This window comes from Lagopus leucura, unplaced genomic scaffold, assembly GCF_019238085.1.
Source record: "Lagopus leucura isolate 7727_CA_CO unplaced genomic scaffold, USGS_WTPT01 Super-Scaffold_73, whole genome shotgun sequence".
In the NCBI taxonomy this organism is placed as follows: domain Eukaryota; kingdom Metazoa; phylum Chordata; class Aves; order Galliformes; family Phasianidae; genus Lagopus; species Lagopus leucura.
This window is the reverse complement of record NW_024962252.1, coordinates 51,226,386-51,252,430: the sequence shown is the minus strand read 5'-3', so window position 1 is coordinate 51,252,430 and position 26,045 is coordinate 51,226,386. Positions and strand designations below refer to the sequence as shown.

Sequence of the window (26,045 nt, the reverse complement as noted above, 5' to 3'; positions counted from 1 at the left end):
TCCTCCGGAAAGCGAAGGGGGAATTCCCGGGCTGGTAGTCTGTCCTTCCTTGTGCTGTCCAGGAATTAATTTGATGGGGAAGGCATTCAAAGAATCTGTCCCTATGTGTAGGGAAGCTAAATTCCCTCTTTTTCTTCCCTATGTGCGAGTCAGCAAGTTTCTTCTGCAAATGCTTTAATTTTAAGCTTAATGCTATGCAAATATTTAACTTTGGAGGTAAAAGCCTCAGGCTGGCTTCAGCTCATGGACCGGTTTCCAGCTGTTTCTACAGGTACTGATCCAATGTTTATATACACAAATAGCTATTTATTTATTTATTGTGGTAACCTTTTAAAACAAACTTGGATATTTGCCTGTCCTGTTTTTGCTTCGTACTTGAAGATTGGCGTATTTGTAATGTGCATACAGCCATTTTCAGAAGCTTTGGCAAAACCCTCGGATCTGCTGAAGGTAAACGTTGTAGGCTGAATCCTTAGATAGCACAGAGTTGTACTGACTTATTTTTCCTGTGAAGAAGCACCCAACACTTTGCTTACCCCTGGGAGCCCACCAACCTAAATTAGGAAACAAAGGTGTAGGAAGAGCTGGCACCTGCTGCAGGATCTTTGTGCTATAATTTGGTTGTCTGGACAAGCAGTCACAGGGGGCAAGAGAACATTCAGAATGAGTGTCAAGAGCGGTAGCAATACATATGTTAACTAGGTTACCAAAATCTACTAAAATGCTACCTTGATATAGAGCACAGTGTTCTATCCACACATATTTCACTTTCTCTAGCTCTCCTTTCAGCAGCTGCTTGCCTGCAAACAGCCTCTTATTAAAAGGGGAAAGTCCATCGCCTTGTGGACCTTCTACAATGTGCTCAGCATGTGAGCTATTGACTTCATAAGGACAAGAATAGCTATCTCAAATGTGTTTCATTTGCATGTGGCAAGATAGAAAAAGCAAACTCTGTGTGAAGATGAGCAGATGAGAAAGACACTGAATGCCTTAAATGCTAAGTGAGTTAATGCTATGCAGTGATTTTTGCTTCTGTTATAGGAAGTGTAAGAACAGTACGCTTCCTGGCGTACATCACCATCTAAACTGCAAAGATTTCAGTTCCATGGCAACACGAGGAGCCCAATGGTGCTTAAGGTGTATGTATTAATGCATTCAGAGTTAGGGGCTGTTGCTGAGATGGTAAGAATAAATCATGCTGAATATCTCCCGTTTTCTTATTGAAGGCTTTTTTTAATAGAAAATTATCCAACTCCCCATGTTGTCTCCAGTCCTTTCTATGTGTTTTTTTTTCTCAGACAAAAAGCAAATGAAGCAATTGTTAATTGGTGATATTTTTTTTCATGAGACTGTTAAGTGCAGCAGCACTTGAAAGTTGCAAGAAAATGCTGTTAAATTTTGGTACTGTTGTGTATCCCTGGAGAGGAGGGCTTGGTTGCAGGGGGAATTATTTTTTCTCCAAGATGTAGACCAGAGTGAAGCAGTATTTGGGGTTTTTTACCATTATTTTCCTTGTTCTTTTTGATCAGCCCTCTTTCTGCCTTTTCTTACATCCGTATCCAGTTTCTCCAGTCTGAGGAGCAGGAAACATGATTGAGCTCTGATTCCTGGCATCTAAAGAAATATACAAGTACAAGGAAACAGAGTATTTTGTTTCTGTCAGTTGCTTGGATTTGCAGCCTGTCCCTAGTAATACACCTGGACAGAATCTGAGTCCCCCTTTAGAGGAAGTGGGTGAGGGGCCAGGGAAGAACCCAGGTGCGCAGCAGGGCTAAACTGGCATGGGAAGGCTGACAGAAATGGGCAAGTTGAACTGGTTTTACAGCTGTTTTGCATTGCTGAAACAGGCAAAGCAGTCAGAATTATCGGTGGGTCTGGCCTGTAGATTTCATCAAGATTTCTCTGTGTGACTGCAGAGAGAACACAGAGAACACAGCGCTGCAGTGGAGGCTGGTTGGCTGTTTCCTGTTGCTGTGCCAGGAGGAATGAATTCATCTCTCTATTATCTCTATCTGTATCTCTCTCTTTTTTTTCTTTTTTTTTTTTTTATTTGCTCACAACAGGAACATTTTTTATTAAAAAACAAGACTTTCTTTCACTGAAGGAGGAGGCTTGCCTTCAGGAGTGCAGCACAACCCAAGTAAATCTTTTCTGAGGAAGGAGGAATGAAATGATTAAGTGGCACTGCGCTGGCACTCTACAGAGCACTGATTTCCACCCTTGGGCAGCAGAACCACAGAACAAGGGAGTGTTGCACGTACATAGCAGCTTCTAGGAGAGCTCAGTGCTGGAAGCCCCAGCCACGTGTTGGTGTTGCTTGTCCTGATCTTGCTTTAAAAAAAAAACAACACAACAAACAGGTGTAGCTCACTGAATGTATGGCTGGGTACAATTAATGCATACTTCTCAAATGACATGGGACCCCAAATGAAGAACAGTGTTCATTCTAGCAGACAGTGGTATGGGCATCTGTGTGTCAGTGTCCAACTCGGCACAGCCTCTGGCAGGCCAGATGCTTTGGGGAGCACCTCAGTCAGTGTGGCAGGAAGGATGAAGAGAAAGCACTGAGAAACTTCAAAGTAAGAAAAAAGGGAGGAGAGAAATCAAGGGCAGGAAGAGAGAGGAGTGAGGAAACAGCAAAGGTGAAAGGGCCAGGGGAAAACAACAGGGGGCTGGGAAGAACACAGGGTAGGAAGAAGAGAATGCTTTGGTGTGCTTGAGAAAAGAGTCATTTTCAGATGAAACACAGACTAAAAGGAGTAAGAAATTCACAGTATGTGAAGTGGGAGAGGATATCAGAGTTGCGAAGGAGGAGGATTCAAACTGATGCAAACAGAAATTATACATAAAATGTATGGATTGATTTGATGTACTGACCCAGCCAATTTTAAGTAGTGATTGCTAAGTCTGTAGCAGAAAGGGGCTGTGCCATTCTTCACGAGGAAGCTTTGGGCTGGTAGGGAGCAGCAGGGCCACGTGGGGAGACTGCTGCAGGTCCCATGGCTGGAGCTGAAGGCATATCACTCCATCTGCAATGTTTGCTTCTTTCTATCTCTTTCTGCAGGGCCTGGACTGCTACTACCAACCTCCTTGGAGAGCAAGGTAGTGGAGCACCTGCCAACAAACAGAAAAATTGCCTATCCTGCCTTCAAAGGCTGGTGGCCAGAAAGATGTGTCTGGTTGTCTTCTCATTTACTTGAGCTGCTGTTAGGCAGGCATGTATAAGGTTGCTGTCTATATCCCTCTTCTTTCACTTGTGCAAGCTATCTAGGCAACCAGAAATAAACAGCTGAATGGAAATTTTAGTTCTGGCTGTGAAAAGTGGCTTTTGAATGAAGTCTACTTCAAATAACAAATGTCTTCTTTCCTCCTCCTCCTCCTCTCCACCTACTTTGTTCCTAACCATTAACTTTTCATGTCACTTGAGCTAAGTTCAGTGTCAGACTCACCAGATCCTACTGAAAAACACATTTCTCTTTTGTGGCAAGCTGAAGAAGATGAGAGGCTTGTGGTGTTTTTCCTTCTCAATCTTTGCTCCTCTGGGAAAAGCAGCTAAGGCTGTGTGAAGCTGCCTCCTTCCCACTCTACTCAAAAATTCCTCTCCATCAGCTGCTTTGAAGCTTCTCTTAAGGAGGCTTGGGCTGGCCTGCTCACTGCCACCGTATGCCAGGGGAAGTTTTCTCAGCTTGTGGTGGCTTCCATCATGGTAGAAGGCTGAAGAAGATTGCTGTGGAACAAGTCATCACCACTAGCTATGCCATTTCAAAATCATTACTTAAGCATGAAAGAGAAGAAAAAGATGAAATATTATGAGATTTAAACGCTACCCAAAATTCCAAACAATTTCTGCCATTTCTGCTTTCTGTTTCCTAATCATAGGCTGCTTCTGCCATAAGAGGAAATGGCAGTCACTGGACAGTGGTGCTTGAAATATTCTGCAGTGTGCAGTAGTACTTATAGTAAAGATGGATGTATTTATGGGAAACAAATGGAGATCTGAGTTTACCTGGGTACCTTAGTGGTATTTTCTATTATAACTTACTTGCTAATATTTGCTTATTTTGTTCGGTGCTGAAAAACAGGATCAGAAAATAGAATGTGGACTTTGGGTGCTGTCACACAATGATGAGCCAGCTGAAATCATAGCCAGTTCAAGGTTTGAGTACGATTGTTGATGTTCTTGAAAAACAGAATCTCTCAACCAGTCAGCAGCTAAGTTTACTTCTCAGCTGTTAGACAAAAGTCACCCTTTGCAGGGATGCCCAGTGATCAGGCAACTAGAGCTGTGTGACAGGAGGAACTCTTTCCTTTTCCCTCACCTTGGCCATCAGTCCAACAGTTAGAAATCAGATTTAGCTATCGGTGTTTGTTGCAGGCTTTGTGAGTCTTTTCCAGCATCAAAACAATTATTTTTTATAGGCACATTAGTTGTTTGTTGATTTGTTTGCAATCAGTTTTCTGGGAGGTTGCTGTAATGTGGGAGGAACTGAGTTCTTTGGGTGCAAGTGTTCACTGCTGACTCTCTTCTTAGTCATTAGATGTTTTTCACATTAAGGCACTTTTACTTTTATGGGAAAATGTCAAGCATCTCCTGATAGCAGCATACAAATTGACAGAAGCCATTGGTGGGACCAAGGCAGCATCATGCCAACAGAGACCTCAAGGGGGCTGCAGAGCTCTGACCCCACCGATGCACCAGCCCTGGGTCCAACAAACTGGTACCGACCTACATCCATGCTGATGTGCCACCAAACTGAAAGATGTCACTGTTCTTTCCCAAAAAGAACGTGTCTTTTTATTCAATTCCCCTGCCATCTCTTTTTTATTTTTGAACTGCAGCTCTTTTAAGGCTCCCTGCCTTTGCAGTTCTTGCCTTTGTTTAGATTATTTTTGGAAACTGGGGAACAAGAGGAGGGATTAAGTTCTGGGAGCTGACTGTACTAGGAGGCTAAAACTCTTTCTGTCCATGTGCTCTTCCCTCTTTCTTCTCTCCATGGCAGGGCAGGTTCCAGGACACGCCATGGCCTTGTGCACAAAACGTGGCCGGCACATGTGCTGAACCCCTCTTCCTTCCTGCAACCACCATCATTTCTCTTCTGCTTTCCTGGGTCAGCTGGGCAAAAGGTGGTCAGACAGAGTTTTGAGAGCAGTGGAATACTGGGGAGCACTTGCACCTTAAGGTAAATTGTATGCAGAGAGGAATGTGTTTCCTTTAGTATTTTTCAGTGAGGCAGCTCAACAAAGGTTGTTGGCCTTTCCTCTGCATAGGTTTTTTTAAGTTGGTTGGCACTTGGGAAGTCATTGACTGTGAGGTAGGTCAGGCAGTCCTTTTGCTAGCTCAGACAGTGCTAAGGTAATTGAGATACTTGTGATTGCCCATGGAAATTTGCTGACGTCTATGATGGTGTCAGGTGCTGAAGTCACTCCCTAATATTGGTTGTGGGATCTTACAATGGGTCAATATCTCAGCACAATGTGGGAACTCTCCTCATTTCCTTTTTTTTCTGTGGTTGTGAAGATGCCTGCATTATGGTGCAGTAAATGTTAAACATTAAAAACTGGCTTTGTGTGTACTGATAAGAGTAAATCACTAGAGAAGGAAGTAACCTGAGTTTGGCTGGTGAAGCTGGTGCATCTATGGTGGAAATCAAAGTGGGGTATGATCACAGTCCTAATTCTGTCTTTGGAGAATTGATTCAAGTCAACAAGAAGAGAGAATGAATAGGACTCGTCCTGAAATTAAAGGAGGGTAGATGATTCTGTACAAAAAGCTGCACAACTGATGCAAAAAGTGAGCCATATACAGGGAGAGGGTAATCAACAGAACATGAAATACATTTTGAAAATACATTGAAATTGAGTGATTTTTTTGTTTTGTTTTGCTTTAAACTACTGTGCTGTAGCAGAGATCAGTTAATTCTGTGATTCTGTGAATGGTTGTGCTAAGTGGTCGCTGTAGGGGAACCATAGAATGACCTGGGCTGAAAAAGACCACAATGATCATTGAGTTTCAACACCCCTGCTATGTGCAGGGTCACCAACCACCAGAGCAGGCTGCCTGGCCTTGAATGCCTCCAGGGATGGGGGCATCCATGACCTCCTTGGGCAACCTGTTCCAGTGCATCACCAACTTCTGTGTGAACAACTTCCTCCTAATATCTAACCTAAAATTCCCCTGTCTCAGTTTAAAACCATTCCCCCTTGTCCTATCACTATCCACCTTCTTCCATCCCACCTTGTCCTACCACTAACCATCCTCCTGGCATTTCATTGTAGAGCATGGACTCCCTGTCAGCAGGGATTTATTGTCACCCAACCCAGTGCTCGTGTTTGGCACTCAGTGAGGTCTTCTGGGGCTAATTATTTATTTAATGAGGAGTGGCCACAGTGGCACTGTGAGAAGGGCAGCCCCACAGCAGGAGGTGTTGTTGAGGTAATCCCACTGCTCACAGATAGGCTTCTTGTGCATGCTATAAATAAATAAAATAGTCAATAAGTCTATGTTGGCTTTTTTGTTTAAGCTTATTAATAGTTGCTAATAGTATTGAATGTGCTTTATGTACTGCCATGCTTTGTAGTTCTCTAATTTCTTGAGAAGTTGAGAGGCTTGTGCAGCAAGTTAAGGAATCAGGTTGTTGCTGACTGAACTTTTGAACTTTTCCTAACAAAAGGATGGGTCAGTGAGAGAAGAGTCAAATTTATGTGTGTGTAAACATGAGCAACACAGACAATTTCACTCCAAAGAGAGAAATCTTTCTCTTTTTAGGCTAAATAGGCATGGCAGTGCTGCTCCTTAGTTTCACATGTTTCAAAGGTAACAGTAGAGCTGTTGATTCAAGGGAGTCTCAGGAAGAAAGGAATTTGAGAGTCACTTAAGAAATAAACTATCATTTGACACAAGATATTTGGAGATTCTCTACAAGATTTTAGATTGTGTGTTGGTTTAGAAAAAGAAGAGAAAGCAAAGCAATGAGATCTTGTGGTTGTGCTTTTATCAATACGTTTGATTTTTTGGAAGAATGCATTCTGGGTCTGATCCTTGTCTTCTTTCCCAATTACTGAGTCATAAGAAAAAAAAGTCTTGCAGAGGAAACCTTTCATGCTTTTAAATTGCATGGTCTGTAGCAAAGGACAAAATGAAGAAATGTTTTGAAAAACATGAGAAACGGGCAGTTTTGATGTACCAGGCACAGCTCAGCGGCTGGGCGCAGTCAGTGCTGCACTGCATTCACTGCAGGGCCCATTCCCCTACAGCCCAGTGAAGCGGCATCCTGTGCATGCAGTGTCAGGATGTTCCCTGCCTCCCCCTGCCCTTCCTGCAATATTTTAATTTCACTTTTCCAGCCGAGCAGAGACTGTCAGCAGCAGCATCTGGAGCAGCCTTGGCCTCGAGTGAGCAGCTCTTCTCTCTGCTTCGGGGCAGACAGTGGCGTTGGCAAGGCTGGTGTAGGAGGCAATGCAACAGGCTGTAGCAACAGGTGTCAGATTTTGAGAAGTTTTAAGCTGGTTTGTGCCTGTCTTTTAATTGTAACGTTTGACTGTACTGAGTGTAGGAAGTGTTCTCAGCAGGCCTTTGTATGCCTGAGGCTGTTTGAGCTGGAATCCTGTGTTACACTGTTGTAGATGGATGCTGGGTTGAGGGTGGTGAAGGAGAGCATCTTCCCTCTGCTGCCTTTCCCTGCTCTCTGCTTTCTGTAATCCCCAGTCAGTCTGTGCTTTCCCTTGCCAGACAATTACAGTAGGTATATGCTCAGAATCGGGTTTTTATTATCAGCACCTGCGAACAATCAAAGCTTGTTTGTGCAAATTCAAAATGAAACTTCAATCTGAAATGGATGTGACTTCAGAACAGCTTGTTTGTAATCATTGTTATTTTTTGCCAAGAAATATAAGGCTTTACAGTAACTCCTAGGTACTGCTCTAGTTACTGTGCACTAGAATAAACCCATCATGTTTCATGTCTGACTTTATTTGGTCCCCCTTAAAGCCTAGTGGCATACATATGATGTGAGCAGACTCATGAGACTCCTGCAGCTGTATTATTTTTCATTACCATATTCTAAACATTCATTTTAAGAATTTTGGTGAAGAATGGATCTTTAACATATTTTTAGTTAGTATCATGGAATAGGAAAATACATCCTCAACATACAGTCACGCAGCTGTGAACAAGCAAGATACGGAATGGACCCAGAGTGAATACAGAAAAATTAAATATCCTCCCATCACTTAGTTGCAGACGCAGATGAGACTTTTGCCATCAGGTGCTTGTTTCAGAGTCCAGGTTCCAGGTGTTTAAGAAGCAACATCCTTAGTCTGATGGCTTGATTTGCTTTAAAACTGTGGCATAAGAACTGTTCTTTAGCACTAGTAGTGCTACTAACTGGAACCAGGGTAAGCTGTTACATAGGTAATAATAATTTGACATTTAACTGTAAGTACACTTCCAAAAAATAAAAATGTAGATTTTTATGTGAAATATCTAAAATAAATTCACTTCCTTCCACCAATTATTACTTACCTTAGATTTTGTCAGAGGTGTTTGCAAGCATGGGGAAATATCTGATTCATACTTTATATGGAAAAAATAAATAATTATGTAGCCTCAGCAGATTCTATTTCTATAATGTTTTAATTTAACTTTTCAATTACAATCAGTATTACCTGTTTTGCCAATGGGGTGCTCTTTCATTGTCTGCTTGGAAAGCCAATTGTCTCTGTATTTTTAGCAAACAATATCCTTACACTCCATTAATATGTATTCCTAATGGAATTCTTTTGGTCAGCAAAAAAGAATTCATCTGCTTATGACTTCAGATGCTCAATTCATAAAACCATCAGGAAGCATTGCTGCACCAGGGCACCTCTTCATTCATTTATACTTATTTAGCTGGGTAATGATAGCTACCACCATGATTCCCCTTCTATTCTATACCTTTCTTCATTTTTATTTTCTTGTATTGAAAAGCACTACAGTGTTACTACTAGGAACATCCAGCAGTGTTCCTGCCAGACCCTTATTTTTCCATATGCCCTTTCACCCCAGAGAGTGCACCATCATTGCCATCTATCACGTCTCCCATTCATGCCTATTCTGTACAAGGTTTGCTGGGTTCCTTTTTGTTTCAGGAAGACAGGCTTTTGCAAAGCCTGTTGGCTTCAGAAGCGCTTGCACAACTTGTATTAGCTCTACTGTATCAGAACTGACACAACTGACAGCTCTTTTAAAAAACAAAACAAAAAATCCCCAAAAAGGTAAACCATGCAAAAAAAAAAAATTCTTTTCCAAATGGAGCAATATGCCTGTTATACAGAAACAAAGGCTTTTGACTGTTCCTTGTTCAGACAGCCCCTTGGAGGTATAGATTGCTTCCCCTTAATGAGTATTGACCGGGTCTGGGAGACACTGCACCAGGATCCCCCAGACGGGTGCCTGCTGGAATTAACCCCTTCTGCTTGTCAGCAGCAGTCTGAGCTTCCCAGCACGGGGTACTGGGGCTTCCCAGCCATTTGAAAGCCACTGGTCTGCAAGTGCTGAGGCTCTGCAGGTTGCAATGTGCCTGTGGTGTGTGCTGGAACAGGCGGGCGGTGCTGGGCTGGGGCACCCCGGGACACCACTGGATGTTTCTGCTCAGGGCTGTTAAATCAGGCCACGTGCATGTATAGATGTGTGAGGGAAAAGTGAGGGCTGTACAAAACACTTGTGCCAAAAATAATGTCCAGCGTTGTTTTTACGTAATAATGCTATCACAGATGAAGAAAGTGAAGGAGGAGTTTGTAGCCTGGGACATTTCTTCTTTCCCCTGCTTTTCAGGGTAAACGCTAAAGATCCTGGAGTGTTTGTTTGGCTAAGTAATGCTTTCCAGAAAGCATGTCAAATGAAGTATGTCAATGAAGTAGTCATTGGAGTCATAGAATACTTTCCTATATTTAGCTTTTAAATATGCAGTAGAAAGTCATTAACTTTTAAACTCCTAAGAACCGTAAGCATTTCTGCAAAGGAACATAGATATTCAAGTGAGCCAACTAAGGATACGGATTTAACTATTGCCAGAATTGTACAGTAAGGGTACACTGTGCCATCAGTGGCTGGGGTAAGCTCAGTTACATCCTAGCTATTTGGTTGCTGTGAGGGCACATGCTGCATCCTAAAACTATTGAAGGGGCAGGATTGCTGTGGGTTTATAACTTGGTTGGTTAATTTGGAGGACCGTGCTTTTAACTAGAGATTAATACTAAAAATCCAGTTATGCAGAACTGTAGAATAGTTTATGTGAGAAGGAATCTCTGGGCATCTTCTTTCCAGCCCCTGCTCACAGCAGGTGCATGGTTTTGCATGTTGTCATTATCTCACCTGCACGTGATTGTGATTTATGCAAGAAATATTAATTAATCAGAACTTTTTAGTGTGTGCGCCAAAGAGGGTAAAAAGCGAGCCAGAAGTATTTTACAAAGGTGATGGAGATAATGTTGAAGTGCCACTAAAAATCCCTCCCCACTTAAAATGTATGAGCGCTCGTACAGAAAGCACACATCACTCTGGGGTAGCACAAGGGACTTAATTGGAGCATTTGTAAATTAATTTTAAATTGTTGTTGTCATTGTGGGTTAATATACTGAAGGCATCAGTAAATACGCTGAAGAAATTGGTAGGTAGTAAAAATGAAGGCTATACAATGGTTTATAGCCAGTGGTTCTGTTTAGGCTTAATCCCTGTAATTCCGTGTTAAAATTTACAAAACAGCTTGTAATTGCAGGAGCTTATTTAAACCAGCTATTTGTGGTTATGTCTGCTGAGGAAACTTAAACTTCAGCATTCCCCAGCCATCTAATAGCAGCAAATTGACTGCGGGTCTCTTGTAAGAATATCTAAATGTAGGCTGTTGAATAATCCCTTTGGGGGCCCTGTAACTATTTTTGTGCCTGGATATGCGTCATCAGTGGGTATTTTCTCTGGTGACTAGCTTACATCAGTAGGTCTCCTACCATACACTCTATCAGCAAGTGACTTATGATTGATGGGAGTCACGGCCGCACTTGGGCATTTATCTGTGACCTCAAATAATGGACAACAGGAATCTCCGCGCTGTTAAAACCCTTCGATGACGGGAGGTATGGGCTGCCCGTGCTGGGTGATGCAGGTACTGCCCCGGCACCGCTTGGGGCCGAGGCGGGGAGGGAGAAGCAGGGCTGCCGCGGTACTCCGGGGCTTCGTGGTGATGCTGCTCCAGGCTGGGGGCAGAGCTGCTCCGGGGGGTGACGCCAATCCGGGCTGAGGGTGATGCTGCTGCAGCTTGCAGCCCCACAGAGGGAAGCGCGGTGAAGCCGGGCTGCAGGTCTGGGAAGCGGGCTGCAGTGCCGGGGGCCGGGCTGCAACGCGGCAGCGTGCTGAACGCGAGTAGGTCGGGGGCTTCATCACGGGGCTGTCTTGCCTTAAATCTCAAGGTGTGGCAGGCGGTGTGGGTTTAAGGTTAAGTTTGCACCTGCCCCAGTGACCTGCTGAGCACGTGGTCGTGGTTTGTTTCCTGCTGATAAATACTTCGCATTGTGAAGTGGAGGAATGCAGACAGAAGTTAGCTCCGTTTCTCCTTTCCCTCTGCTTTTCTTTTGAAACGTGACATGGGAAATGAGGCTGTGAGACAGGCGTGAGATCTGAGTGCTACCTGTGATGAATTCAGCAGCTTGAGCCAGTCCCAGAGTGAGGCACTTTGTAATTTCCTCTTTTTCTCCATCGGTTTCTTAACTGCCTTCATTACAGATGTGATGGGAAATACAAGATCAGCTCTTTGTGAACTTTAGCTCAGAAGTCACTCCAGTCTTTATCCTGGCGATCAGAGAATAAAACTGACAGATAGGGATGCTCTCAGTGTGATGGACGATTCAAAAGCCCCCAGTGTTGTTTATCACGTGGCGTTGCTTGGCTGAGGGAGGATACTGACTGGATCAAAATTCCTCCTCACTGCTTCTTCCTGTTGGCAGGTGGCCCTCTGCATAGCCTGTGCTTTCAGAGCCTCATGCTGCTCTCATGTGTCTCACTGACTGCTATTGTTTCTCACCCAGGTGCATGTCTGTTGTGCAAGGTGTTGAGACTTAAAAACTTTCAGAGGGAAAAGGGGAACTGCGTTTTAACTTGTCTGTGCACCATCTCCTCCCCATGCACTGCCTCAGCCACTGCAGTTAATGAATGAAACCAGGTTCCTGTAGGAGCCAACTAGTCAAGGGCTGTGCATTTGTTGACATAGCACTTCTATAAAGCTGCCTTAAAAATCAGTGTATGTTCTTCTGTACTGTGGATGTCCTCGCTCTGTGGGATGCATCTTATGCATACCTGACCATTCCTTGCAGGCAGATGACTCTCCTACAGCATAAGCATTGGATCTGAATTTAATTTCCTTATCTTCTCTCTGGCTGGTGAGCATTTGCTAAGAATTGCACTCAACAGAAGTTGTAGGAATAGAAATGGGTGTAAGAAGAGACTTGGAAAATTGAGGGAGAGAAGGAATGTAAAGGTTTTCATTGAACCATCATTTCATTTGCCTCTAATTTTTTTGCTGTCGCTTTAGTAAGACTTTGTGATTCACGGCAAACTGGTTATATAATTCAAAATCTGTAAAAGGTTAAGCACAACAAGCATGATGAATCTTGTCTCATTTGCATTGCAATTCATTGATCCTTCCTAAAGTAAAGTGCTTAGAAAATGTAGAGCTTGGTAACCAGCTGATGTTATAGATATTTTTTGCCATGGCTTTCTAGGAATCATAGACAGCCACACATTAGCATCTTTTTGCTAATACTGACTGCATTTCTCCCATTTCTGTGAGGACTGTGCATTGAAGTAGTTAAAGTAGTTAAAGTGCGTTGGAGATAATATTTTTGGATAGCTTCCATTACAGTGCTTGTGCAAAATCTTGGTATCACTAAATTTCAAGAAAGACAAATGAGGCCATCATTTGAAATTGTTCAGATCAGGTAGTAGCTTGCTAGGAAGAAGTGTTCACAGTTTGCCCAACAGTTCTTGCTGTTGCTGGGTTGCTGGGTGAAGTGTACATTGATGTTTGGCAGTGCTCAACAGTTCCTCTCTGCATGCTGTGCTGGGGACATCATTGGGTACACATGGTGTCTGAGGTAATAGCCCTCAGGTGAGCTCATGCCTAGGCTGTGCGCCCACGCCCTGTTGACTTAGGTGACACAGTGCAGGCACGCAGCTCCACTTGCACAGCAGTAACTGGGAGAGCCTTTGCTCATTTGGTGGCCACCTTTCAAAGTATTGCCATGTTTTTAGGGCTAAAATGGAAACTGGACCAGGTGCAGTGATATCAGAGGCTTTATCGTGAATGTTTCTGAATGCATCAGTCAAAGTAAAAGATGAAGTAAAGCTCACTTCTCTCCTGCTTAGTACAGCTGTGATTGCATGCTCTTTCCAACTGCTAAGATGTCTGATACGTGCTGAGGGTCATACCAACAACCAATAAGTATTTTTGTCATTTCATCTTGTTTGGACTCTTAGTACCTAAATTCTCCTGGCAGTAAAGAGGTAGCCTGGGTGGAAAGAGCCACAAAACTAATGCAAAGGTGGCCTTGCTCATGACCCTCCCTTCTGACAGGAGGATTTTGCATGAAGAATGACTGCATGGAACAGGCAGCGCTGCTTGGGTCTTACCAAATACATTGCCCTTGGAGAAGAGTTGCTACAGCAAGCTGAGTGAACACAGTAAAAGTATTCTGAAATATGAGGCAAAGCAGTGATTTCACTGCTTCAGGGAACATAGCGTCTTTGGATTGCGTTAGCTGAAAATCATCTTATTATAGTTGTAAATACTTGATCTCGCAAGATGGTCATTCTATTTCCATAAAGCCCCATTAAAACAACTGAACCAGTTCGCAGATGCAAAGCAACTCCAATTTTAGTCAACTTGTGTGGCGAGGAGCTTAGATACTTTCTTCAGTTTATTTTGGGTTTTGTTACGTGATTTTTTCAGATGTTGTGGAGGAAACATAGATTAGCCATTGCCTCATTTAGATGTTAATTTGATTGCAGGGGAAAGAAAGGAGTCACTCCTAAACATTGTTAATGTTTGTAGTGAGTGGAGTAATGAAGAGCCAAGAGAAAGAAAAGCGATGCAGGTCAATGAATAGCCTTCCATATAAAAAAAAAAATATAATAAAATTAAAATGTATAAATATATATTTTAAATATATATTATATGTATATATAATACAATATATGTATATTAAAATATATTAATATATGTATAGTACAGATTTATCACTATATATATATATATCACATATATATATAAGTTAATATAAAACATACAAAATTTAAATTAGTGGGCTCAGATAATGCTGCAGTGTTTTCTGCATGCTCTGTGTGTGAGAGCCCCGGTACTGAAGCCTCTGCCCACCTGTCCTTCTTCCTACATGCAGTCAGTGACTTTCCTAAAACTGCCTGAGATCCAAGACCAGGCTGTCAGGAACTTGACAGACTTTTAAATGTTACCCTGGAATGTAATTAGTTTGGAAAAAACGCACACATTTATTTGGAGAAAGAATGAAGATGCTGCAAGTCTGTACTGACAGAGGGGAAGGGCACCTTCTTTACGTTGGTAGCCCAACAGCAAGTCCTATAAACCATGGCAATGTCTTTTCTTTGTCTTCTGTTTTGTTTCCTGTATAGACACAGCACAGTAATTCCTGCAGGAATTTTGCTTGTGGAAGTATTTCTCTCAAGTTTCACGAAGTGAGCATTTTTCATGCAGGACCTCGCATTACTGCTGGTGACTCAACCCAGCTGGAGCCAGACGCTGCTCCACAGATGCAAAGCTGCACACGAATCCTGAGGTGCTGGCACATTAGGGACAGAGTTACTCCAGGTAAAGGGATTCTGTTCCCTTCCAGTCTAGGTTGAAATCTTCCCAGGCAGACCCTGACCTGGCCCTTCACAGGGAATTGTGGCTGACTTGGAAACAAGAGGTAAAAGAGGTGAGAAAGAAATACCCCACACTGACATCCTCTGGAGATTTGATAAAGTCAGGGTACTGCAGGGGTCCTTCAAAAAATATTGTTATGAGGGATTTACATGGTACTGCAAATCACTAATAACAGGAGTGTAGTTCAAGGCACTAATTCAGCATTGCTGAGGAGTTTGTCCAATGTCTGTAGTTTTGTATCTTGACTTTTACTTTTTAGTGAGTGGCTTTTAGCATTCAGAAGTTTTCCAGAAACTTGTCTGGCCTTTCTTCTCCTCAAGCCAGTTGCTACCCAATTGCAAATACCAATTGCAAGTTTTGACTAAATAAAAAAATGAAATTCCTTTTCAGATAGTCGTTTTGTTTTTACAAACTTGTTCCATAGTGGATGGGCTCCATGTGAAGCCTTTCTTTTTCTGTACATACTTATACTTTTAGTCAGTTAAGTGAATGTGCATTTCTGAAGAGATTTTCTCTATTATGCTCCTTTGTGACTGTGTTTGTTCAGGGACAGAGGTGACACAAATCAGTCTGTGAAGTCCTGCCATCTGCTGTCCCTGCATTGGGAAGTCAAACGTCAACCCACGGCATGAAACCCCTTGCTTCCTCCAGGGACTTTGATTTTCATATACAGAAGCCAGTCAGAAATCTGAAAGGTAGAAATCTGTAATTTGGGAATAAGAAAGAAATGGGGTTATGGCAACTGGGAGACACAAAGCTCATAAAGCCCCCTTTAACCAGTGTTCAGGGAAAAGTAGAAGTAACCGGTTCTGTTTAGTGTAACCAAATTGTAGAGCGTCATGTTGAGTAAAGATCCTGGCAGATCTCAATTCCCCATAAGGCTCAGGTCGTGTATGATGAAATGTAGCTTTTCTCTCAATTATGACGATAGTTTTTTTTCCACACTCTTGATTCTTGGCCAAGAGCTCTATTCTCTTTCCACTAGAAATTTGCTGCTTGTTATAGAGGGAGCAGGGCTACAGATCAGAAGATTGGTTGCTCCTGTTAGCTTATCATTTGATAACTTGTTGAATTTGATCGTTATTAGATTAGATGTGCTGTTAAAAGTTTCGAAGGCATGACCATCAAAAAAGGTATAGCAGTTTCAAAGAGGTTTAAAGGAATAAAAAGGTGCAAATGAGCAAAAGAAGTATTAGCTCAAATACCAGGAAAAAGCCATTATGATAAAGGCCCATTCTCCTGATGGAAACCAGCAGAGCTGATGAGTTTGAAAGTGACACGAGTGAAACATTGTAGAATACACCACATAGATTTTTCTTATTTGGGTATGAGATAATCTAATAAACTTTGGCCATTTCCTTTATGATCTAATTTCTGTGATTCCACGGTCACTTTAAAAAAATGTCATTCTCTTGCTTGTCTCATTGCAAACCAGTGTCTCGGTTTTTTGGTTTTTTTTTTTCTCCTTTCACCAAGAAGGGGGACATTTGCAGTAATACAACATGGTGATATTTTGATGAGTCCAAATAGATTTTTCATGGCCATTTCTCGACATTGTTCTGTGGTAACATTCCCATAATACTCTATGGGAGACATGCATTAAAATTGTATTGCTATATACGCTCAATATCTACTCTTCAGAGGCCTCAGTGATATCCATGCTCTACTCCCAGACTTGCCTTTTTCCAGTTCTTTAAAGCTACACTTTGGCTTCACAGGAAATAATAATCATGCCTTCCATACTGTAACTAAAGTATTCAGACTCATGAATCTTTTTCTTGACTTCATATAAAAATGTCATTTGTAGCTTTATTTTGTTCTACTCTGACTATAATATAAACAACAGTTTATTAAAGCATTAGTTTTAAGCTGCGATTCTTGAGAATGCATGGTCTCACAAAAATAGTACCGAAAGTGCAGGTCAAAACCATGTAACAGAAAAGTGAATAATGAGTCTGTTTTCATATGGATTTTTTTTTTAAAGTACAGCTTGTAGTTGAACTAGATGTACTGTTTCTTCCAATGCAGCCAGGAAGCCCTCATAGACTTTTGACAGTGCCGCCAAAAAATTAATGCTTCAGCTGTTTAAAAGATATCAAAAGCTTGTTAGACAATTGTAATCTTTTCCAGGAATTTCCTTTCCCATTTTCCCCCCCTATAAAAATTGATAACAAGATGCCTGTGTGGTAGAAATTGAAAGTCCAAGATATGTGACAGAGTATTGCGTGTTTCTTCCAGCCTTGCTGGACAGAAAGGCACAGAATCTCCAGGGCTGGTAAGAAAACACAGGCACTCAGTTGTTTAAGTAGCATTTGCTCCCATGTTTAGCTGCTTGCCAAGACAGTACAGATATTTTAGTTTTCTAAGCCAATTTTAAGATTTTATGTAATGTGGCAACAAACAGGAGAACTGCTGGAAATGGCTCAGTAGGTGCTTAGAGCAATAACTGAGAACAGACAAGAATGAAGGAAGGAAGCTGAGAAATCATCACGCGTGCCAACATCAGCTCTGAAGGTATGGAGATCAGCCTCAGCCTGGCTTCTTCCAAATTCCTGTCCTCTGCTTTACATGTAGCAAGGTGTGATGAAGCAAAGTGAGGCACAGCTTGAACTTTTGTTCTGAAGCATGTCAGAAAGGCACTGAAACACGGACTCAAAGGTCAGAACTGTTCCCTTTTCTCTAACGAATTCCCAAGGCAGCGGTTGATACTACTCAATCTTTTAAAGCGAATCTTTACTAGCATTTGCTGACACACAATATGAAATAAATAGTATTGTCATGACTGTTCTTCTCTAATGATGGAAGGGAGATTCCACGTTCACAGAATCACAGAATCACAGAATCACCTGGGTTGGAAGGGACCCCAAGGATCATGTAGTTCCAACCCCCCTGCCTAGCAGGGCCACCAAACATACACATTCAGATCAGGTTGCCCAGGACCCCGTCCAACCTGGCCTTAAACACGTCCAAGGACGGGGCATCCACAACCTCCCTGGGCAGCCCGTTCCAGGGCCTAACCACTCTCCTAGTAAAGAACTTCCCCCTAACATCCAACCTAAATCTTCCCTCCTTCAACTTAAAACCATTTCCCCTAGTCCTGCTGTTATCAGCCCTTTTGAAGAGTTGACTCCCCTCCTGGGTGTAGGTTCCCTTCAGGTATTGATAGGCTGCAATGAGGTCACCCCGCAGCCTTCTCTTCTCCAGGCTGAACAAGCCCAACTCCCTCAGCCTGTCCTCATAGGGGAGGTGCTCCAGCCCCCTGATCATCTTAGTCGCCCTCCTCTGGACCCTTTCCAAAATCTCAATGTCTTTCTTGTACTGGGGGCTCCAGACCTGGACACAGTACTCCAGATGGGGCCTCACAAGAGCCGAGTAGAGAGGGACAATCACCTCCCTGTCCCTGCTGACCACCCCTCTCCTGATGGAGCCCAGGATCCCATTTGCCTTTCGAGCTGCCAGAGCGCACTGCCGGCTCATATTCAGTCTCTCGTCCATCAGGACCCCCAGGTCCTTCTCTGCCGAGCTGCTCTCAAGGACCGCTCCTCCCAGCCTGTACAGGTGCCGGGGGTTCTTCCGGCCCAAATGCAAAACCTTGCATTATGCACGTTAAGGAGAGTGAGGCAGTTGGAGAGGCTACCAATAAAAAGCCACAGCGTTTGCAGAGGGTGCTGGTGCATTCAGCAGGCGCCAATTAGAGAAATGCTGCTTTATGGCTATGACGGGTTATTGCTGCACAAACACTTGTACAATTACACAGTGGGTCAGAAGGGCAGCTTACCTCTCCTCACAGCTATTACTTTAAAGCAAACGCAGCTATCAGGCACACAAGTATCACCGATTGTGGAAGGGGAACAGTGAAGTAATAAGTGTTTGAAACTGCACACTGAGGAGAAAGAGTGAATATAACAAGCCCTGGTGCTGTGGGAAGTAATTCTTAACCATGTCTGCACTGCATGGATTAGAAAAGTCATCCTTGTATTCCAGAGAAGTGAATGCTTCCTTCTATCACTTAAATCAAGTTAATAGACTGTTGTGTTGTTTGGGTACTTGGAAATGGTAAGAGAATATCCCTATTTTTTTCCAGTTACCTTCTTTTATACTGAAATGTTTGTATTCTATATGCCTTTGTAAATGAGTTTGCGTATTTCCACTCGTGGTCGTGAATGTTAATTGCTTACAGCCATCCTCTAGCTATTTTACTTGTTTCATTTGGTAGGTTTTGCCCGATGTTTCATTAGAGTCAAACCTAAAGAGCTAGAGCACTCCATAGACCCTGTGGCCAGCTCAGCGAGTATGGGATGGCTGTGGTATGTGTGGGGTTGTCAACATTGCTCTAAGGCTACCAGGATCATCATCTCTTCTAAAATGGTTCTTGCTGACTTCTCTCTGGCTCATAAGAAGAAGCACACTTCAGCAGGAATTGCATTATAGCCAGTGGCCAGAATCTTTGCTCTCACCTGACCTCATACTTCTATGAAGCTCAGCTGGCAAGTGTTGTGCAGACCATGGTGGTAACACCGCCTGGAGTGTGGGCTGTTAGGTTGTCCTACTTCCATATATGCCAAGGTATTTTCACTGACATGCTCTTTTCACAGGTTTGAAGTCACCCTGCCTTCAAGGAGTGGCTTTCCCTAAAGTGGAAACGCAGCCTAAGCCCAAGGGCTGGCTAAAAAGCAGAATTTGCTAGGGTAGAACGGGGTGACAGAAGTTAAATGAAGAGTGTTAGGTCAAAAAATTTTATGAGATCACCCTGCTTTTAAATTGGTTTACACAGATGGCTGTCTGGTTTGTTGCTTTGTCCTTGCTTAATAGTAACTGTTTATGGAAAAACGAATTGCTTTGCAGAAGGAGGTCCAAAAGCTCATGCTGTTGTTTCCCTCCATGGAGATCTTCATGTTATTATGGGCATACAAGGATCTGTCCTGAAATGCAGATTGATTACAAAGTGTATGGTGAATAATTAACTATTTGACTTGTTCCTAAGCCCTGTAGTCACTGGGTTAGAAATGATTTCCCAAACTCCAGGAGATAAGAGAAGGTTATTCCTAGTTTCACAATGTCTTTATTGTTATGGCTTTGTGCTGTGTGTACTCTGACATCAGCTGATACCTACGCAAGTCGGGTCCAGCTTCTCATTCAAACCACTTCCTGGGGTTTTCTCGGGTAATGGCAGTGATTCAGAAGACACCACCGCGCCTCAGAAACTGCCTCTGATGTGTCGCACCAGGACTGTGGGGCTGGGAGCACGTGAGGTTCTTAGGAAGGAGTTTTGATCTTAAAAATACCCACGTTTTTGTTTGTTCAGCATTCAGATTTAGATGTGCACTGCTTGGCTTGTGTCCTAGCGACCTATTCATAGACCAGCGGTATGTACTGTGGAATATGCTGCCATATATATGTACATGCATGCATGAGGCAGGAGCCTGGGACTGGTCTCCAGGCTGATTTTGCATCCACAATTGTTTCTATTTGTTTAAAAAAAAAAAAAAAAGAGAGAAATAGAATGTAAATTTTTGAAGGAAATAAAATCTAACATGATTTAGCAGAGGGTTGTTAGGGTCGTGTGGTTAGGTTGTGGTTGGACTCGATGATCTTTAAGGTCTTTTCCAACCTGAGTGATTCTATGATTCTAAATAATGATACTCTGTACTTTTGCAGGACTATTTACTTAAGAAGCTGAGAGTGAGCTAGAAACATTGATGAAGCCTCTATTCTGTGAGGTGGGTATGCATTCTTATTACTATTTTGCGAAAGCACAGAAAATTGAAACCTCTTGCCTAGGTCCAGACACTGAGCTATTTAAGAGCTGTGAACAGAGTCCAGGAATTTTCTGTCTCAAAACATGTTCTGACTGATCTGTACAGAGGAATAAGGTCTCCATGTGCCCTCCTGTTGGAGGAATTGATGAGCTCTTTCTTGCATTCTGTTATCAGTCAAGGTGGTTCTTTCAATTTTCGATTTCTGACTAATGGCATAAGTGACTGTCACTGATACTTGTGCAACCCTGTCGTCCCCCCCCTGGTGCAGAGCACATTTAGGTCACATTTTTGGGTGGCAGCAGTCAGTGGAAATCAAATGTGTCCACTGGATCCAAGTCAATCTGGGGTCCAGAAATGCTTAGTGTATTTTGTTCTTTTTGTTTGTTTGTTTGTTTTGTTTTGTTTTTAATTATTTTATCCTTTTGTCATGGTCAGATGCACCAGCAGGCTCTTAATAAATCTCTTGTGTGTGACCTGCAACTTAGATTTGCAGATGCATGAGGAGTGGACGATTTGAATAACTGTGAGAAGTGAAACTGAGTGTTTGTAGGTGCATCCACAAGCAGCAAAAGTGATGTGTTTCTGTACTTTTGGTTGCCTTTGTCTTTATGTTGTGCTGCATGCAAAACCACCAGCTCCACTTGCCCCATGCCATAGTGTCTCAGATGCAGAGCCTCCGTGTTTCTACATGTTGTCCAGCCCGTCTCAAGTGGTTATGCTAGCAAGGGGTTTTGTTCAGGCAGCAGTCTGGAGAAACTCTCTTGGGCTCCTCAGTTATTCACAGCAGTTTTCCTTTTGGCTTTATGAGAGAAACCTAGCCTTCTGCTGCACTCAATTGGGATCCTGGGTCCACGGTGGCAAGGAGTTAAGTCAGGACTGGAATTTATCTCCTTAAAGATTTTGTTGTTTTTTTTCCTCTTTGCCTTTGAAAACCTTTTTTGAATAAATCACTCTGACAGTAAGTACCAGAATATATATTGATAAAAAACAAATTTATGCATGCTAGCATTTACCTGCTTGGTGTCTATTCACAAGTACATACAGTTAGCTAGCTGTAGGACCATATGACTCCCATCTCTGAGCAAAGGGGAGCAGAGTGTTAGAGCACAGCCTGAGGGTGGGAGTAACAGAAAAGCTATGTTCGACGTGTTTTTCTGTGACATCAGGTGGCTCCTCAGGTATCTCTCAGTTCATATGGAAAAAGTATTTAAAATATGACACAGTTTGATGCTAATATTAGCTTCCCAGTCTTCTCTGAAAAAGGAATGAAAATAAGTTGCCTGTGTGCAGATTTGGCTTCTGAGTAATGTGAGCTATGCAAAAGCTTGCTTTCCCTACTTCAGAAACTTCAGTGCACATTATGATTTTTAATTAATATTATGTAATATTATATTTTAAATCTTTAACTCTGTGCACTTTATTGAAATGGAGATGTTTGCCCTACTTGTTATCTGCTTAATAGGGCTGTAAGAAAACTGAGATGCTTATACCCTCAGACCTCCCATTTTGCAAACATAAGCACCGTTTGTTTTGCTCAGTTCCAAAGCATTGAAGTTCAAAATCAATGGTGAAATTTGTAATACATCATTTGACTGATATTATGCAAATCCATTGCTGTACTGTAACATACCTTGAGACCTACAGGAGGGAAACTACCTGCTCCTTCCACTGTGGAACCCCAGCAGTGACGTGTGGAAGGATGATACTGCCTGTACCACTGAGGTGTAGGCAGTGTCACGGTGTCGCTGCCTGCCTTGTGCTGCTCGAAAACACAAGTTGCTGGTTTCACTCCCTAGGCTTGAGCTGGCTCCCCACAGTCTCCAAAACTGGCAAGTCATGATCTAATGCTAGATGTTGTAGTCATTAATCAATTATTTTGTTATTGGTTGTCATTGGTTTGGCTTTTGCAGCCTGTGGGGGGGCAGCTAGCTATTTTCCTAATGTTGCAGCTCTGGTCAGCGGGGAAGAGAACTGAAACTGTGACCTCTGGTTTGAAGATTGCTTTGGACTCGAGTGCCTAATCCTAACCCTCTAGAAACAATGTCTGGCGTTACATCTTTCCGTCCTTGTTGGGGCATTAAGGTACACTGTCACCCTCGGAGCAGTTAAATGAGGTTTTAAAACATCTGGGTGGATAAACAGAGTGAGAACCAGCTAAAGTGAAACAGAAAGCAGAAGCTGGCTGGAAGAAAATTTAAAACTGCAGCACATTCTGAAATATTTCACCTGTGCTGTAAGCTGGTACAAAACACTGGAAGGCCTTACATAGTAAGACAGCTTGTTTCAGAACACTCTAAATCTTGCCTCAGTTTTACTTTGCAGAAAGATATCGTGCTGCTGTACCAATATTCCAGCTCTTGTAACTCATTAAATTGTAATTAATCTGGCAGTACAACTGCTGTTAAATGTTAGTATCTCAGTATTTCAGAAGACTATTACTTTCACAATGCTTCATTTAAACCAGGAACAACGTTTATATTGTGGTAGAACTTTTAAGTTCTACGAAAGCACTATGCTTTTCTTTCTGGAAACTTTCATTGAGAAATGCTGTGGTAAGTTATGCAGTATTACAGGTTTTCTTACTGTGTAGTTTCAATTTTTGAGAAGGAGGAAGAGCTATCTTCTTTCACCGCCTATCGGGTCTGTGAACCTCTGGGGTTACACATTTACAACTGCAAGTGATTTCAGCCCAGACATGGTTGACTCCATTTAAGGGAGAATGTTTGGAACCAAATGGTCTCAGGAGTAAAAATGCAACTCTTCACGTACGCAGTTTTGACAGTGTAGGACTTGCACATGCTCCTAGAAGAGAATCAAAAGCTTGCAGAGAGGAAGGAATTTGTGCTGCAGTAAAAGGAAGTATTTGCTGTGTTATTGTAGCACATGGCCTCTTGCCATCTTTGATAAAGCAATCCAGGGCTGTGCACCCAAAGTCTGCTGCCCTCCTGACCCTCCATCAATCACCAGCTGTGTGCAGGCTGGATGCAGTGCTGGCTCCAGAGGTGATCCATTGTTTGCTCTGAAAGCGGAAAGTGCAAAGAGTCAAAGCAGCCCCTTGCAGTCCCCTTCTGCAGCTCTGAGGTGCTGCTCCATGTGCACCTCAGATGGCTGGGGGAGTCAGCCATAGGGGTACAGGCTAGCTGCCTGGGATAGGCCTCAGGGATAGTTTTTTTCCACAAAAAAAAGAAAAACCAGAGTCAATATTGTTACACTGCACCTTGGTTATGTACTTTCGCTTAGACTTCCCTCTTGACTGTTCAGCACTTTTTTAGGTGAGGCTTAAAACACTGAATTTGCACACTGTGAATGGCCCCGTCTCCTTGTTTTTCTCTCCCTTCAAGCAGTTCTGGTTACAGAGATGCCAGCATTGTCAGTAAGCATGCTGAGAATCATAGAATCATAGGATCATTAAGGTTGGAAAAGACCTCTAAGATCATGAAGTCCAACAACCAACCATCACCACCATGCCCACTAATCATTTCCTTCAGTGCCACATCTCCATGTTTTTTGAAAACTTTTGGAGGTGGTGACTCCACCAGCTCCCTGGGCAGCCTTTGCCAATGACTCACTGCTCTTTTTGAGAAGAAACTTTTCCTAATATCCAACATGAACCTCCTCTGGCCCAACTTGTAGCTGTTCCCTCTAGTCCTATCACTGTTACATGGGAGAAGAGCCTAAACCCCACCTGGCAGTACAAAATATTTTCATACACACATTGCTGTCTCCTCACCAGGAAGGGTCTGCTTGTGGCATTGTGAAATTTGTGGTCTTTGTCAATTTGTCTATGCTAGCTAAAATATTGTGGAAGGTTTCAGCCCTCTGCGAGCTTTAACAGTGACTGCATTGTGATAAAATGAGAATGGAGTTTTATGATTTATTTAAAACAAGGGAAAGGGGTCTTTCATTTTTGCAGACAACTTACTTAAGGTACACCCAAGTTCTTGGCTGACTTCTCTTTGGAATTGGTTTAGGTTCCTGCTATGAAACCAAGAGACTGGCCTAGTTTCCAAAAGAAAAAGCTGAGAGGAGCGTACCAGGGTGTTCAGGAGAGAAAGGGAAAACTGTTCCAGACACTGCAGATAGCAAAGCTCCCAGCCTTGCAGATGCTTGGGCTCTAGAAAAGCTTCAGGCTGGAGCACTTTGTGCTGCACTCCAGCTTATGGTATTTCTTGTATTTAGCACACTGTACTGCTCTGTTCCTGTTTATAAATCTTGTAAGTGTGCGCATTAAAAAAGTAATTAAATTGTCATTATAATTTATAGTATGCCTGAAGTCAATCACCTAATTAAACAGAAAAAGCAGGGAGGTAGTAGGTTCATAAGCATTTATTAAGTACTGCAGTATTAATTATGCAGGACTTTTGAACCATGCAAAAGAATGGATACACCAGTCTAAAAATGCCTTCCATTGCTGCCCTTCCCAATTTAACAGTGAGACCTACCTTCCAGTTAGTAAGACAACACTAATGCTTTCTTTTTGTTAATTTTTAATGACGTTATGATGGATTATTATTTTTTTTTACAACAATCACTTGCAGCATTTTATTGTAATATTTTTAGAAGAATAATTTTATTCCTGCATGGGATTCTATGAATACATTAACAGAACTGGAAGATACATCTAGAGCTTGATTTGGGGCAGATTGTGCAGGAATGGAGTCCCCTGCTCATTATCTTGCAGCATATCGGGATGGGAGCAGATCATGCTCCATCTGCTCAGGCAGCCCCCAGAAATGGGCTGTGGGTTGGTGAGAGTGGGGGCTGATTGCAACAGAGGTGCTCAGCTGGGAGTGTGGAGGGAGGGCACTGTGATTATGGAGACTTTGCTTTTTCATTGCAGCCTTTCTCCCACCTCTAGCTGTGAACCAGGGCACAAGCTGGTGGCCAGCACCAGCCTGTATATCAAGGCATGGGGAACAGTTGTGCTTTCCATTAGTGGACCTGGCAAACAGGGCTATCTTCCATATAAGTGGACAGGAAGGTGTTAGAGACATACCTGCTTGAACTGTCACTGTCAGTGTGGTGTCACATACTTGGAGCCTAATTGCACAGGTATCACTTTAAATTGGAATGTATTAAATAGCAATTCATTGGCAATGCATAAGTACAATGTTTTGTCAACATCTAGAATTTGTGCTGGAGTTATTTGGAAGCTAGAAACCCAGTTCAGTAGCTCTTCTTTCTGGAAGAATTTGAGATTGTTTGACTGGAATGTAAATCCCTGCTAAAGGCCATTTCTTTTCACTGTCTCTAATAAGCTACACTAAATTGACAGCAAAAATAGCAAAAAAATAAAATAAAAATAAAAATCAAGACTGGCAGATCAAGTAAATTTGCTGTGTATAAGTTCTTCTAT

The 26,045-nt window shown here is 42.6% G+C and overlaps 1 protein-coding gene across 3 annotated transcripts in view; it reads left to right on the top strand.

Moving 5' to 3' along the window:
- HIVEP2 (HIVEP zinc finger 2) overlaps nucleotides 1–26,045 on the top strand; it is a 126,119-nt gene that overhangs the window by 33,220 nt on the left and 66,854 nt on the right. Inside the window, exons 1-2 of one of the 3 annotated variants that reach the window (XM_042879496.1) lie at nucleotides 11,019–11,112; nucleotides 20,589–20,650. The exons of 1 other annotated variant lie outside the window; for it this stretch is intronic. The gene's annotated coding sequence lies outside the window, so the exon portion shown is untranslated. Of the gene's footprint in view, nucleotides 1–11,018; nucleotides 11,113–20,588; nucleotides 20,651–26,045 lie in introns of those variants that run through there. One more of the 3 variants, XM_042879478.1, reaches the window with a different exon arrangement.